This window comes from Pseudophryne corroboree, chromosome 4, assembly GCF_028390025.1.
Source record: "Pseudophryne corroboree isolate aPseCor3 chromosome 4, aPseCor3.hap2, whole genome shotgun sequence".
NCBI lineage: Eukaryota > Metazoa > Chordata > Amphibia > Anura > Myobatrachidae > Pseudophryne > Pseudophryne corroboree.
In genome coordinates, this window is record NC_086447.1 from 13,041,967 (window position 1) to 13,057,361 (window position 15,395).

At 44.8% G+C, this 15,395-nt stretch overlaps 1 pseudogene; it reads left to right on the forward strand.

Annotated features, from left to right (window-relative positions):
- Nucleotides 1-1,907: 1,907 nt before the first annotated feature.
- LOC134912116 (5S ribosomal RNA) lies at nt 1,908-2,025 on the forward strand (annotated as a pseudogene).
- The last annotated feature ends 13,370 nt before the right edge of the window (nt 2,026-15,395 follow it).

Genomic DNA, 15,395 nt, shown 5'->3' on the forward strand with positions numbered 1-15,395 from the left:
CTGTACAGTGCAGTGGTCTCGGTCTGGGTGTTACTCCCTGGTATTTTACTGACTTGGAGATACAAAACAAAGAAAAAGAAAGAAGACTCTTGGTTGGTGCACTCTTAAAGGAAATACATATGTCAATGTGTATATATTAGAGAAAATAAAATATAACTTCTGTTAATAACACTAAAATATAGGGGATCATTCTGAGTTGTTCACTCGTTGCCGATTTTCGCATCAGAGCGATTAAAGCAAAAATGCGCATTCGCATGGTACGCAGTGTGCATGCGTTAAGTATTTTAGCACAAAACTTAGTAGATTTACTCACGCCCGAACAAAGAATTTTCATTGTTGAAGTGATCGTAGTGTGATTGACAGTAAGTGGCTGTTTCTGGGTGGAAACTGGCTTTTTTCTGTGAGTGTGCGGAAAAACGCAGGCGTGTCAGGGAAAAACGCAAGAGTGTCAGGAGAAACGGGGGAGTGGCTGGCCGAACGCTGGGCGTGTGTGTGACGTCAAACCAGGAACGAAACGGCCTGATCTGATAGCAATCTGTGAGTAGGTCTCGAGCAACTCAGAGACTGCTAAGAAATTTCTATTCGCAATTCTGCTAATCTTTCGTTCGCAATTCTGCTAAGCTAAGATACACTCCCAGAGGGCGGCGGCTTAGCGTGTGCAATGCTGCTAAAAGCAGCTAGCGAGCGAACCACTCGGAATCACCCCCATAGTCCCTTAATAATAAGAAAAGAAACTTGATTAGTTGTTAATTAACTAATTACTGATGGAAATCAGTGTAAGAAAAAGGCAGCAGTAGTGATGGGAATGAGTTCCCCGTATAAAAATCCTGAATTGGATTGTATTGCGCAACCAGTGTTTGCTATGCTATCTTGTAGTAACGGTTCACCACTACCAAAGGTGTATTGTCTATGATAACAAGTTATGTACCATGCCTAACTGTCCAACCATGTGTGGTTAGAAATGTTCCTATGAACCTCCAAATGTAGTTATGAAGGGGAGATATAGTACCAGAATGAATCTGCTGTCATTGTTAGACCAGAGTGTCCCTAAATCTCCAGCCTACTAAACCGAGTATTCCCAGGTGGTCTCCCGCCTGGTACTGACACGGCCCTATACTGTATAGCTTCCAAGATAGGACGAGATTGGGCATATGCAGTATGGTATGACAGTAGGTTACAGGAGTCTTAATTGCCACCTCTCCAGAATCATTGATGAGAGTTTGTGAAAAAATGGAGAAGAGAAGAATAAGAGCGGGATCTGCTGTTGGTGTTAGACAGTATGGTGAGCCTACCAGTTGAAAATTTGCCGTAGGTAAGAACACTGGATCACCAATGAGAGTCCCTGAAAAGAAATGTAGATTGTTCTTCTTTTATAGCCTATTGGCGGTCAAGGAAACACACACGATCAACCTACCTGAGGTATAAGTATCACATGCACAAGTCTGCCCCAACAGGACTCTATGCCCCTGTGATTATATATCCAGTGTTCACTGTAATCCTCTCAATAGTCCAATGTGGGATTATTTTACCATTCGTATAATCATGACTGTCTTTTCACAGGTGTACGTAACATACTAACGATTCCATTTTAACTGGAACCAGCTCCAACAAGGAGTGACGAATCTTTTCATTTTCTGTGTTTTTTTGTTTTTTGTTTTCTTCCTCAGTCCAAGAGGTGGACGTTTGTTTCCTTTACCGCCAATAGGCTATAATAGAAGAACAATCTACATTTCTTTTCAGGGACTCTGCCATAGGTAAGAACACTGGATCACCAATGAGTTTTTCAACTGGTAGGCTCACCATACTGCCTAACACCGACAGCAGATCCCGCTCTTATTCTTCTCTTCTCCATTTTTTCACAAACTCTCATCAATGATTCTGGAGAGGTGGCAATTAAGACTCCTGTAACCTACTATCATACCATACTGCATATGCCCAATCTCGTCCGATCTTGGAAGCTATACAGTATAGGGCCGTGTCAGTACCAGGCGGGAGACCACCTGGGAATACTCGGTTTAGTAGGCTGGAGATTTAGGGACACTCTGGTCTAACAATGACAGCAGATTCATTCTGGTACTATATCTCCCCTTCATAACTACATTTGGAGGTTCATAGGAACATTTCTAACCACACATGGTTGGACAGATAGGCATGGTACATTACTTGTTCTCATAGACAATACACCTGTGGAAGTGGAGAACCATTACTACAAGATAGCATAGCAAACACTGGTTGCGCAATACAATCCAATTCAGGATTTTTATACGGGGAACTCATTCCCGTCACTACTGCTGCCTTTTTCTTACACTGATATCCATCAGTAATTAGTTAATTAACAACTAATCAACTTTCTTTTCTTTTTATTAAGGGACTATATATCATTGTTATTAATAAAAGTTATATTTTATTTTCTCTAATATATACACATTGACATTAGAGATGAGCGGGTTCGGTTTCTCTGAAACCGAACCCGCACGAACTTCATGTTTTTTTTACGGGTCCGAGCAGACTCGGATCCTCCCGCCTTGCTCGGTTAACCCGAGCGCGCCCGAACGTCATCATGACGCTGTCGGATTCTCGCGAGACTCGGATTCTATATAAGGAGCCGCGCGTCGCCGCCATTTTCACACGTGCATTGAGATTGATAGGGAGAGGACGTGGCTGGCGTCCTCTCCATTAGAAATTAGATTAGAAGAGAGAGAGAGATTGTGCAGAGTCAGACAGAGTTTACCACAGTGACCAGTGCAGTTGTTGTTAGTTAACTTTTATTTATTTTAATATAATATATCCGTTCTCTGCTATATCCGTTCTCTGCCTGAAAAAAAACGATACACAGCAGCAGCCAGTCACACAGTGTGACTCAGTCTGTGTGCACTCAGCTCAGCCCAGTGTGCTGCACATCAATGTATAAAAGGCAAAGCTTATAATAATTGTGGGGGAGACTGGGGAGCACTGCAGGTTGTTATAGCAGGAGCCCCCAGGAGTACATAATATTATATTAATTTAAAATTAAACAGTGCACACTTTTGCTGCAGGAGTGCCACTGCCAGTGTGACTAGTGGTGACCAGTGCCTGACCACCAGTATAGTAGTATATTGTTGTATGTATTGTATACTATCTCTTTATCAACCAGTCTATATTAGCAGCAGACACAGTACAGTGCGGTAGTTCACGGCTGTGGCTACCTCTGTGTCGGCAGTCGGAACTCGGCAGGCAGTCCGTCCATCCATAATTGTATTACAATATATACCACCTAACCGTGGTATTTTTTTTTCTTTCTTTATACCGTCGTCATAGTGTCATACTAGTTGTTACGAGTATACTACTATCTCTTTATCAACCAGTGTACAGTGCGGTAGTTCACGGCTGTGGCTACCTCTGTGTCGGCAGTCGGCAGGCAGTCCGTCCATCCATAATTGTATTATTATTATAATATATACCACCTAACCGTGGTTTTTTTTTCATTCTTTATACCGTCATAGTGTCATACTAGTTGTTGCGAGTATACTACTATCTCTTTATCAACCAGTGTACAGTGCGGTAGTTCACGGCTGTGGCTACCTCTGTGTCGGCAGTCGGCAGGCAGTCCGTCCATCCATAATTGTATTATTATTATAATATATACCACCTAACCGTGGTTTTTTTTTCATTCTTTATACCGTCGTCATAGTGTCATACTAGTTGTTACGAGTATACTACTATCTCTTTACCAACCAGTGTACAGTGCGGTAGTTCACGGCTGTGGCTACCTCTGTGTCGGCAGTCGGCAGGCAGTCCGTCCATCCATAATTGTATTATTATTATAATATATACCACCTAACCGTGGTTTTTTTTTCATTCTTTATACCGTCGTCATAGTGTCATACTAGTTGTTACGAGTATACTACTATCTCTTTATCAACCAGTGTACAGTGCGGTAGTTCACGGCTGTGGCTACCTCTGTGTCGGCAGTCGGCAGGCAGTCCGTCCATCCATAATTGTATTATTATTATAATATATACCACCTAACTGTGGTATTTTTTTTTCTTTCTTTATACCGTCGTCATAGTGTCATACTAGTTGTTACGAGTATACTACTATCTCTTTATCAACCAGTGTACAGTGCGGTAGTTCACGGCTGTGGCTACCTCTGTGTCGGCAGTCGGCAGGCAGTCCGTCCATCCATAATTGTATTATTATTATAATATATACCACCTAACTGTGGTATTTTTTTTTCTTTCTTTATACCGTCGTCATAGTGTCATACTAGTTGTTACGAGTATACTACTATCTCTTTATCAACCAGTGTACAGTGCGGTAGTTCACGGCTGTGGCTACCTCTGTGTCGGCAGTCGGCAGGCAGTCCGTCCATCCATAATTGTATTATTATTATAATATATACCACCTAACCGTGGTTTTTTTTTCATTCTTTATACCGTCGTCATAGTGTCATACTAGTTGTTACGAGTATACTACTATCTCTTTATCAACCAGTGTACAGTGCGGTAGTTCACGGCTGTGGCTACCTCTGTGTCGGCAGTCGGCAGGCAGTCCGTCCATCCATAATTGTATTATTATTATAATATATACCACCTAACTGTGGTATTTTTTTTTCTTTCTTTATACCGTCGTCATAGTGTCATACTAGTTGTTACGAGTATACTACTATCTCTTTATCAACCAGTGTACAGTGCGGTAGTTCACGGCTGTGGCTACCTCTGTGTCGGCAGTCGGCAGGCAGTCCGTCCATCCATAATTGTATTATTATTATAATATATACCACCTAACCGTGGTTTTTTTATACCACCTAACCGTGGCAGTCCGTCCATAATTGTATACTAGTATCCAATCCATCCATCTCCATTGTTTACCTGAGGTGCCTTTTAGTTCTGCCTATAAAATATGGAGAACAAAAAAGTTGAGGTTCCAAAATTAGGGAAAGATCAAGATCCACTTCCACCTCGTGCTGAAGCTGCTGCCACTAGTCATGGCCGAGACGATGAAATGCCAGCAACGTCGTCTGCCAAGGCCGATGCCCAATGTCATAGTACAGAGCATGTCAAATCCAAAACACCAAATATCAGAAAAAAAAGGACTCCAAAACCTAAAATAAAATTGTCGGAGGAGAAGCGTAAACTTGCCAATATGCCATTTACCACACGGAGTGGCAAGGAACGGCTGAGGCCCTGGCCTATGTTCATGGCTAGTGGTTCAGCTTCACATGAGGATGGAAGCACTCAGCCTCTCGCTAGAAAACTGAAAAGACTCAAGCTGGCAAAAGCACCGCAAAGAACTGTGCGTTCTTTGAAATCCCAAATCCACAAGGAGAGTCCAATTGTGTCGTTTGCGATGCCTGACCTTCCCAACACTGGACGTGAAGAGCATGCGCCTTCCACTATTTGCATGCCCCCTGCAAGTGCTGGAAGGAGCACCCGCAGTCCAGTTCCTGATAGTCAGATTGAAGATGTCAGTGTTGAAGTACACCAGGATGAGGAGGATATGGGTGTTGCTGGCGCTGGGGAGGAAATTGACCAGGAGGATTCTGATGGTGAGGTGGTTTGTTTAAGTCAGGCACCCGGGGAGACACCTGTTGTCCGTGGGAGGAATATGGCCGTTGACATGCCAGGTGAAAATACCAAAAAAATCAGCTCTTCGGTGTGGAGGTATTTCACCAGAAATGCGGACAACAGGTGTCAAGCCGTGTGTTCCCTTTGTCAAGCTGTAATAAGTAGGGGTAAGGACGTTAACCACCTCGGAACATCCTCCCTTATACGTCACCTGCAGCGCATTCATAATAAGTCAGTGACAAGTTCAAAAACTTTGGGTGACAGCGGAAGCAGTCCACTGACCAGTAAATCCCTTCCTCTTGTAACCAAGCTCACGCAAACCACCCCACCAACTCCCTCAGTGTCAATTTCCTCCTTCCCCAGGAATGCCAATAGTCCTGCAGGCCATGTCACTGGCAAGTCTGACGAGTCCTCTCCTGCCTGTGATTCCTCTGATGCATCCTTGCGTGTAACGCCTACTGCTGCTGGCGCTGCTGTTGTTGCCGCTGGGAGTCGATGGTCATCCCAGAGGGGAAGTCGTAAGCCCACTTGTACTACTTCCAGTAAGCAATTGACTGTTCAACAGTCCTTTGCGAGGAAGATGAAATATCACAGCAGTCATCCTACTGCAAAGTGGATAACTGAGTCCTTGACAACTATGTTGGTGTTAGACGTGCGTCCGGTATCCGCCGTTAGTTCACAGGGAACTAGACAATTTATTGAGGCAGTGTGCCCCCGTTACCAAATACCATCTAGGTTCCACTTCTCTAGGCAGGCGATACCGAGAATGTACACGGACGTCAGAAAAAGACTCACCAGTGTCCTAAAAAATGCAGTTGTACCCAATGTCCACTTAACCACGGACATGTGGACAAGTGGAGCAGGGCAGGGTCAGGACTATATGACTGTGACAGCCCACTGGGTAGATGTATGGACTCCCGCCGCAAGAACAGCAGCGGCGGCACCAGTAGCAGCATCTCGCAAACGCCAACTCTTTCCTAGGCAGGCTACGCTTTGTATCACCGCTTTCCAGAATACGCACACAGCTGAAAACCTCTTACGGCAACTGAGGAAGATCATCGCGGAATGGCTTACCCCAATTGGACTCTCCTGTGGATTTGTGGCATCGGACAACGCCAGCAATATTGTGTGTGCATTAAATATGGGCAAATTCCAGCACGTCCCATGTTTTGCACATACCTTGAATTTGGTGGTGCAGAATTTTTTAAAAAACGACAGGGGCGTGCAAGAGATGCTGTCGGTGGCCAGAAAAATTGCGGGACACTTTCGGCGTACAGGCACCACGTACAGAAGACTGGAGCACCACCAAAAACTACTGAACCTGCCCTGCCATCATCTGAAGCAAGAAGTGGTAACGAGGTGGAATTCAACCCTCTATATGCTTCAGAGGTTGGAGGAGCAGCAAAAGGCCATTCAAGCCTATACAATTGAGCACGATATAGGAGATGGAATGCACCTGTCTCAAGTGCAGTGGAGAATGATTTCAACGTTGTGCAAGGTTCTGATGCCCTTTGAACTTGCCACACGTGAAGTCAGTTCAGACACTGCCAGCCTGAGTCAGGTCATTCCCCTCATCAGGCTTTTGCAGAAGAAGCTGGAGGCATTGAAGAAGGAGCTAACACGGAGCGATTCCGCTAGGCATGTGGGACTTGTGGATGCAGCCCTTAATTCGCTTAACAAGGATTCACGGGTGGTCAATCTGTTGAAATCAGAGCACTACATTTTGGCCACCGTGCTCGATCCTAGATTTAAAGCCTACCTTGGATCTCTCTTTCCGGCAGACACAGGTCTGCTGGGGTTGAAAGACCTGCTGGTGACAAAATTGTCAAGTCAAGCGGAACGCGACCTGTCAACATCTCCTCCTTCACATTCTCCCGCAACTGGGGGTGCGAGGAAAAGGCTCAGAATTCCGAGCCCACCCGCTGGCGGTGATGCAGGGCAGTCTGGAGCGACTGCTGATGCTGACATCTGGTCCGGACTGAAGGACCTGACAACGATTACGGACATGTCGTCTACTGTCACTGCATATGATTCTCTCAACATTGATAGAATGGTGGAGGATTATATGAGTGACCGCATCCAAGTAGGCACGTCACACAGTCCGTACTTATACTGGCAGGAAAAAGAGGCAATTTGGAGGCCCTTGCACAAACTGGCTTTATTCTACCTAAGTTGCCCTCCCACAAGTGTGTACTCCGAAAGAGTGTTTAGTGCCGCCGCTCACCTTGTCAGCAATCGGCGTACGAGGTTACATCCAGAAAATGTGGAGAAGATGATGTTCATTAAAATGAATTATAATCAATTCCTCCGCGGAGACATTGACCAGCAGCAATTGCCTCCACAAAGTACACAGGGAGCTGAGATGGTGGATTCCAGTGGGGACGAATTGATAATCTGTGAGGAGGGGGATGTACACGGTGATATATCGGAGGGTGAAGATGAGGTGGACATCTTGCCTCTGTAGAGCCAGTTTGTGCAAGGAGAGATTAATTGCTTCTTTTTTGGGGGGGGTCCAAACCAACCCGTCATATCAGTCACAGTCGTGTGGCAGACCCTGTCACTGAAATGATGGGTTGGTTAAAGTGTGCATGTCCTGTTTTGTTTATACAACATAAGGGTGGGTGGGAGGGCCCAAGGATAATTCCATCTTGCACCTCTTTTTTCTTTTCTTTTTCTTTGCATCATGTGCTGATTGGGGAGGGTTTTTTGGAAGGGACATCCTGCGTGACACTGCAGTGCCACTCCTAGATGGGCCCGGTGTTTGTGTCGGCCACTAGGGTCGCTTATCTTTCTCACACAGTCAGCTACCTCATTGCGCCTCTTTTTTTCTTTGCGTCATGTGCTGTTTGGGGAGGGTTTTTTGGAAGGGACATCCTGCGTGACACTGCAGTGCCACTCCTAGATGGGCCCGGTGTTTGTGTCGGCCACTAGGGTCGCTTATCTTACTCACACAGCGACCTCGGTGCAAATTTTAGGACTAAAAATAATATTGTGAGGTGTGATGTGTTCAGAATAGGCTGAAAATGAGTGTAAATTATGTTTTTTGAGGTTAATAATACTTTGGGATCAAAATTACCCCCAAATTCTATGATTTAAGCTGTTTTTTAGGGTTTTTTGAAAAAAACACCCGAATCCAAAACACACCCGAATCCGACAAAAAAAATTCGGTGAGGTTTTGCCAAAACGCGGTCGAACCCAAAACACGGCCGCGGAACCGAACCCAAAACCAAAACACAAAACCCGAAAAATTTCAGGCGCTCATCTCTAATTGACATATGATTTTCCTTTAAGAGTGCACCAAACAAGAGTCTTCTTTCTTTTTCTTTGTTTTGTATCTCCAAGTGATTACTGACATTTGGTGCACCACCAGCAATTTGAACTAGAGATGAGCGGGTTCGGTTCTCCGAGATCCGAACCCCCCCGAACTTCACCCATTTTACATGGTTCCGAGGCAACCTCGGATCTTCCCGCCTTGCTCGGTTAACCCGAATGCGCCCGGACGTCATCATCCCGCTGTTAGATTCTCGCAAGATTCGTATTCTATATAAAGAGCCGCGCGTCGCCGCCATTTTCACTTGTGCATTGGAGATTTAACGGAGAGGACGTGGCTGCGTTCTCTCCCTGAAAAGCACCGTAATCTGTGCTCAGTGTGCTGCAAATATCTGTGCTCAGTGTGCTGCAAATATCTGTGCTCAGTGTGCTGCAAATATCTGTGCTCAGTGTGCTGAAAATATCTACATTCTCTGCCTGAAAGCGCTCCATATCTGTGCTCAGTGTGCTTTATTGTGGGGACTGGGAACCACCAGTATATAATTATACTTATAGTAGTACAGTACAGTAGTCCATTGCTGTATCTTGCAGTTCTGTGCCACTGCAAGTATCCATTCCATATCTGTGCAGTATTTTTGTGAGCAGTATATATAGTGTTACAGTGCAGCATTTTGGTGACCCAACAGTATATAGTTGTATACAGTAGGCCATTGCTGTATCTTGCAGCTCTGTGTCACTGCATGTATCCATTCCATATCTGTGCTGCATTTTTGTGAGCAGTATATATAGTAGTACAGTGCAGCATTTTGGTGACCAACAGTATATAGTTGGACAGTACAGTAGGCCATTGCTGTATCTTGCAGCTCTGTGTCACTGCAAGCATCCATTCCATATCTGTGCTGCATTTTTGTGAACAGTATATATAGTATTACAGTGCAGCATTTTGGTGACCCAACAGTATATAGTTGTACAGTAGGCCATTGCTGTATCTTGCAGCTCTGTGTCACTGCAAATATCCATTCCATATCTGGGCTGCATTTTTGTGAGCAGTATATATAGTATTGCAGTGCAGCATTTTGGTGACCAACAGTATACATATATAGTACAGTATAGTAGGCCATTGCTATTGATACTGGCATATAATTCCACACATTAAAAAATGGAGAACAAAAATGTGGATGGTAAAATAGGGAAATATCAAGATCCACTTCCACCTCGTGCTGAAGCTGCGGCCACTAGTCATGGCCGAGACGATGAAATGCCATAAACGTCTTCTGCCAAGGCCGATGCCCAATGTCATAGTAGAGAGCATGTAAAATACAAAAAACTAAAGATCAGTAAAATGACTCAAAAATCTAAATTAAAAGCGTCTGAGGAGAAGTGTAACTTGCCAATATGCCATTTACGACACGGAGTGGCAAGGAACGGCTGAGGCCCTGGCCTATGTACATGGCTAGTGGTTCAGCTTCACATGAGGATGGAAGCCCTCATCCTCTCGCTAGAAAAATGAAAAGACTTAAGCTGGCAAAAGCACAGCAAAGAACTGTGCGTTCTTCTAAATCACAAATCCCCAAGGAGAGTACAATTGTGTCGGTTGCGATGCCTGACCTTCCCAACACTGGACGGGAAGAGCTTGCGCCTTCCACCATTTGCACGCACCCTGCAAGTGCTGGAAGGAGCACCCGCAGTCCAGTTCCTGATAGTGAAATTGAAGATGTCAGTGTTGAAGTACACCAGGATGAGGAGGATATGGGTGTTGCTGGCGCTTGGGAGGAAATTGACAAGGAGGATTCTGATGGTGAGGTGGTTTGTTTAAGTCAGGCACCTGGGGAGACACCTGTTGTCCGTGGGAGGAATATGGCCATTGACATGCCTGGTCATATTAGAAATAAAATCACCTTTTTGGTGTGGAATTATTTTAACGGAAATGCGGACAACAGGTGTCAAGCCATGTGTCGCCTTTGTCAAGCTGTAATAAGTAGGGGTAAGGACTTTAACCACCTAGGAAAATCCTCCCTTATACGTCACCTGCAGCGCATTCATCAGAAGTCAAGGACAAGTTCAAAAACTTTGGGTGACAGTGGAAGCAGTCCACTGACAACTAAATCCCTTCCTCTTGTAACCAAGCTCCTGCAAACCACACCACCAACTCCCTCAGTGTCAAATTTCCTCCTTAGACAGGAACGCCAATAGTCCTGCAGGCCATGTCACTGGCAAGTCTGACGAGTCCTCTCCTAACTGGGATTCCTCCGATGGATCCTTGAGTGTAACGCCTACTGCTGGTGGTGCTGCTGTTGTTGCTGCTGGGAGTTGATTGTCATCCCAGAGGGGAAGTCGGAAGACCACTTGTACTACTTCCAGTAAGCAATTGACTGTCCAACAGTCCTTTGCGAGGAAGATGAAATATCACAGCTGTCATCCTGTTGCAAAGCGGATTACTCAGGTCTTGTCAGCTGTGTTGGTGTTAAATGTGTATCCGGTATCCACCGTTAATTCACAGGGAACTAGAGAATTGCTTGAGGTACTGTGTCCCCAGTACCAAATACCATCTAGGTTCCACTTCTCTAGGAAGGCGATACCGAGAATGTACACAGACATCAGAAAAAAAAGTCACTACTGTCCTAAAAAATGCAGTTGTACCCAATGTCCACTTAACCACGGACATGTGGACAAGTGGAGCAGGGCAGACTCAGGACTATATGACTGTGACTGTCCACTGGGTAGATGTATTGCCTCCCGCAGCAAGAACAGCAGCGGCGGCACCAGTAGCAGCATCTCGCAAATGCCAACTCGTTCCTAGGCAGGCTACACTTTGTATCACCGCTTTCCATAAGAGGCACACAGCTGACAACCTCTTACGGAAACTGAGGAACATCATCGCATATTGGCTTACCCCAATTGGACTCTCCTGGGGATTTGTGACATCGGACAATGCCACCAATATTGTGCGTGCATTACATGTGGGCAAATTCCAGCACGTCCCATGTTTTGCACATACATTGAATGTGGTGGTGCAGAATTAAAAAAAAAACGACAGGGGGGGGGCAAGAGATGCTATCGGTGGCCCGAAGAATTGCGGGCCACTTTCGGCATTCAGCCACCGCGTGCCGAAGACTGGAGCACCAGCAAACAGTCCTGAACCTGCCCCGCCAACATCTGAAGCAAGAGGTGGTAACGAGGTGGAATTAAACCCTCTATATGCTTCAGAGGATGGAGGAGCAGCAGAAGGCCATTCAATCCTATACAGCTACCTACGATATAGGCAAAGGAGGGGGAATGCACATGACTCAAGCGCAGTGGAGAATGATTTTAACGTTGTGCAAGGTTCTGCAACCCTTTGAACTTGCCACACGTGAAGTCAGTTCAGACACTGCCAGCCTGAGTCAGGTCATTCCCCTCATCAGGCTTTTGTAGAAGAAGCTGGAGACATTGAAGGAGGAGCTAAAACAGAACGATTCCGCTAGGCATGTGGGACCTGTGGATGGAGCCCTTAATTCGCTTAATCAGGATCCACGGGTGGTCAATCTGTTGAAATCAGAGCACTACATTTTGGCCACCGTGCTAGATCCTAGATTTAAAACCTACGTTGGATCTCTCTTTCCGGCAGACACAAGTCTGCAGAGGATCAAAGACCTGCTGGTGAGAAAATTGTCAAATCAAGCGGAACGTGACCCGTCAACAGCTCCTCCTTCACATTCTCCCGCAACTGGGGGTGCGAGGAAAAGGCTAAGAATTCCGAGTCCACCCGCTGGCGGTGATGCAGGGCAGTCTGGAGCGAGTGCTGACATCTGGTCTGGACTGAAGGACCTGCCAACGATTACTGACATGTCGTCTACTGTCACTGCATATGATTCTGTCACCATTGAAAGAATGGTGTAGGATTATATGAGTGACCGCAGCCAAGCAGGCACGTCAGACAGTCCGTACGTATACTGGCAGGAAAAAGAGGCAATTTGGAGGCCCTTGCAGAAACTGGCTTTATTTTACCTAAGTTGCCCCCCTCCAGTGTGTACTCCGAAAGAGTGTTTAGTGCAGCCGCTCACCTTGTCAGCAATCGGCGTACGAGGTTACTTCCAGAAAATGTGGAGAAGATGATGTTCATTAAAATTAATTATAATCAATTACTCCATGGAGACATTCACCAGCAGCAATTGCCTCCAGAAAGTACACAGGGATCTGAGATGGTAGATTCAAGTGGGGACGAATTAATAATCTGTGAGGTGGGGGATATACACAGTGAAAGGGGTGAGGAATCGGACGATGTGGAGGAGGTGGACATCTTGCCTCTGTAGAGCCAGTTTGTGCAAGGAGAGATTGATTGCTTCTTTTTTTGGTGGGGGCCCAAACCAACCAGTCATTTCAGCCACAGTCGTGTGGCAGACCCTGTCGCTGAAATGATGGGTTTGTTAAAGTGTGCATGTCCTGTTTATACAACATAAGGGTGGGTGGGAGGGCCCAAGGACAATTCCATCTTGCACCTCTTTTTTCTTTCATTTTTCTTTGCATCATGTGCTGTTTGGGGACAATTTTTTTGAAGGGCCATCCTTTCTGACACTGCAGTGCCACTCCTAGATTGGCCAGGTGTTTGTGTCGGCCACTTGTGTCGCTTAGCTTAGCCATCCAGCGACTTTGGTGCACCTCTTTTTTTCTGTGCATCATGTGCTGTTTGGGGACTATTTTTTTGAAGTGCCATCCTGTCTGACACTGCAGTGCCACTCCTAGATGGGCCAGGTGTTTGTGTCGGCCACTTGGGTCACTTAGCTTAGCCATCCAGCGACCTCGGTGCAAATTTTAGGACTAAAAATAATATTGTGAGGTGTTGAGAATAGACTGGAAATGAGTGGAAATTATGGTTATTGAGGTTAATAATACTATGAAATCAAAATGACCCCCAAATTCTATGATTTAAGCTGTTATTGAGGGTTTTTTGTAAAAAAAAACCACCCGAATCCAAAACACACCCGAATCCGACAAAAAAAAATTTAGGGAGGTTTTGCCAAAACGCGTCCAAATCCAAAACACGACCGCGGAACCGAATCCAAAACCAAAACACAAAACCCGAAAAGAATTCCGGTGCACATCACTAATTTCAACTTGTGCATATTACCGCACCACCACAGTCACTGCAGGTGACGACGTCGGGGGCACTTATCACTTAACACAATACGAGTGAGCACAGCTCTAACAGCTCTCGTGTGAGTGGGGACGCCCACCCTTACGAGAGCAGCTTATACACATAGCCTGTTAGGAATATACAAAGTCTTACATGCAAAAAAAGTGTGGAATTATTGTACAGTCATAAATCTGTGTGCGCAAGAAATAACAAGCACATATAGAGGGGATTTTTTTGATTGAAATTTGTGTGCACAAGAGGCTAATAAAAGCACTGTATATAACATAATCATCTGAAAAATAAAATCTTACTAAAATGACCCCACAAGAGAGCTGTCAGTCATTTATATAGACAGCCAGTGCAGTACAGCCTCCACATTTGCAAAGAAAGTAATTCAAGATTTCAAATCGTGGTCTTTAACACGTATACACTTAACCTGACCTATTGCCTTCTGAAACTGGGCAACTCTCAAAATGGACACAATTAAAGCTAGATATCCCCCAGAGTGTTTATATAGGAGAGTCAAATCTCCAACAGCATGGCATACCGTTACATACAAAGTCCCACACATAAGCCGCATAAGCAACTGTGGATACAAATGGATCAATGAGCAGGATAACATTCTGCATGTAAAGATTTGGCTCTTAGTTTCCAGGCATAAATAACAAGAGCCATTAATTATCATCAGGGTATGTTATCAATGAACAATATCCACAAGAAACAGGATACAAGTAATATTTTTAAATACTTTATTCACTAACACATATATATCCTTTATCACATATTTCTTTTTTATTTATTCTCTTTATCACTTTGCTTTACTCAGCCTAGAATTAGGCTGAACAGTCATAGACATACAAGCCCCACAGGTTATCAGAAAAGGGGGGGATGTCAATACCTACATTTTAAAACAAACCAAATAAATTGTATTTTAAACAACAAAATTTAAAGGAACGGATTGCACCCATTTAAATCCGATTATTTTTCTCCTTGTGAAACTTTTCTAATCTGTTGTTTAATCGGAGGGTAGCACCCATAGAGGTGGTCAAAAGCATTATGACATCATAGTCCTGCAAAAAGGACCACCATTCCCTGAATTGAAATGAACAGTACTGTCTCTGGTGCGGATGAAAACTTCTCTTTCTGTCCTATAGGGTTGTACAATGACTGTAGGATTCCAGTAGAGTTAATCGTTATTTTGTTTACTTGTAAAATGGAATAGAGCAAGTGGTCATTACTCTGTGCGCAACCATATAAATACGCCCCAAACCGTCCGCACCTAGTGGATTTAGTTAGTGGTGAGGAGGAGGGAGGTTGTGCTGTGGAGGTAGGTGATTTTGTGGTTTGAAGAGGAGTGTTGGTAGCGATTTCTGAGTGTGGTATTGTGTTTGAAAGTCGTCTTGTCATTCTTGTTGTCTTGTATTTTGTGGTTTTGTCTCATTTTTAGTCCAAGTTATTTTTCTTTA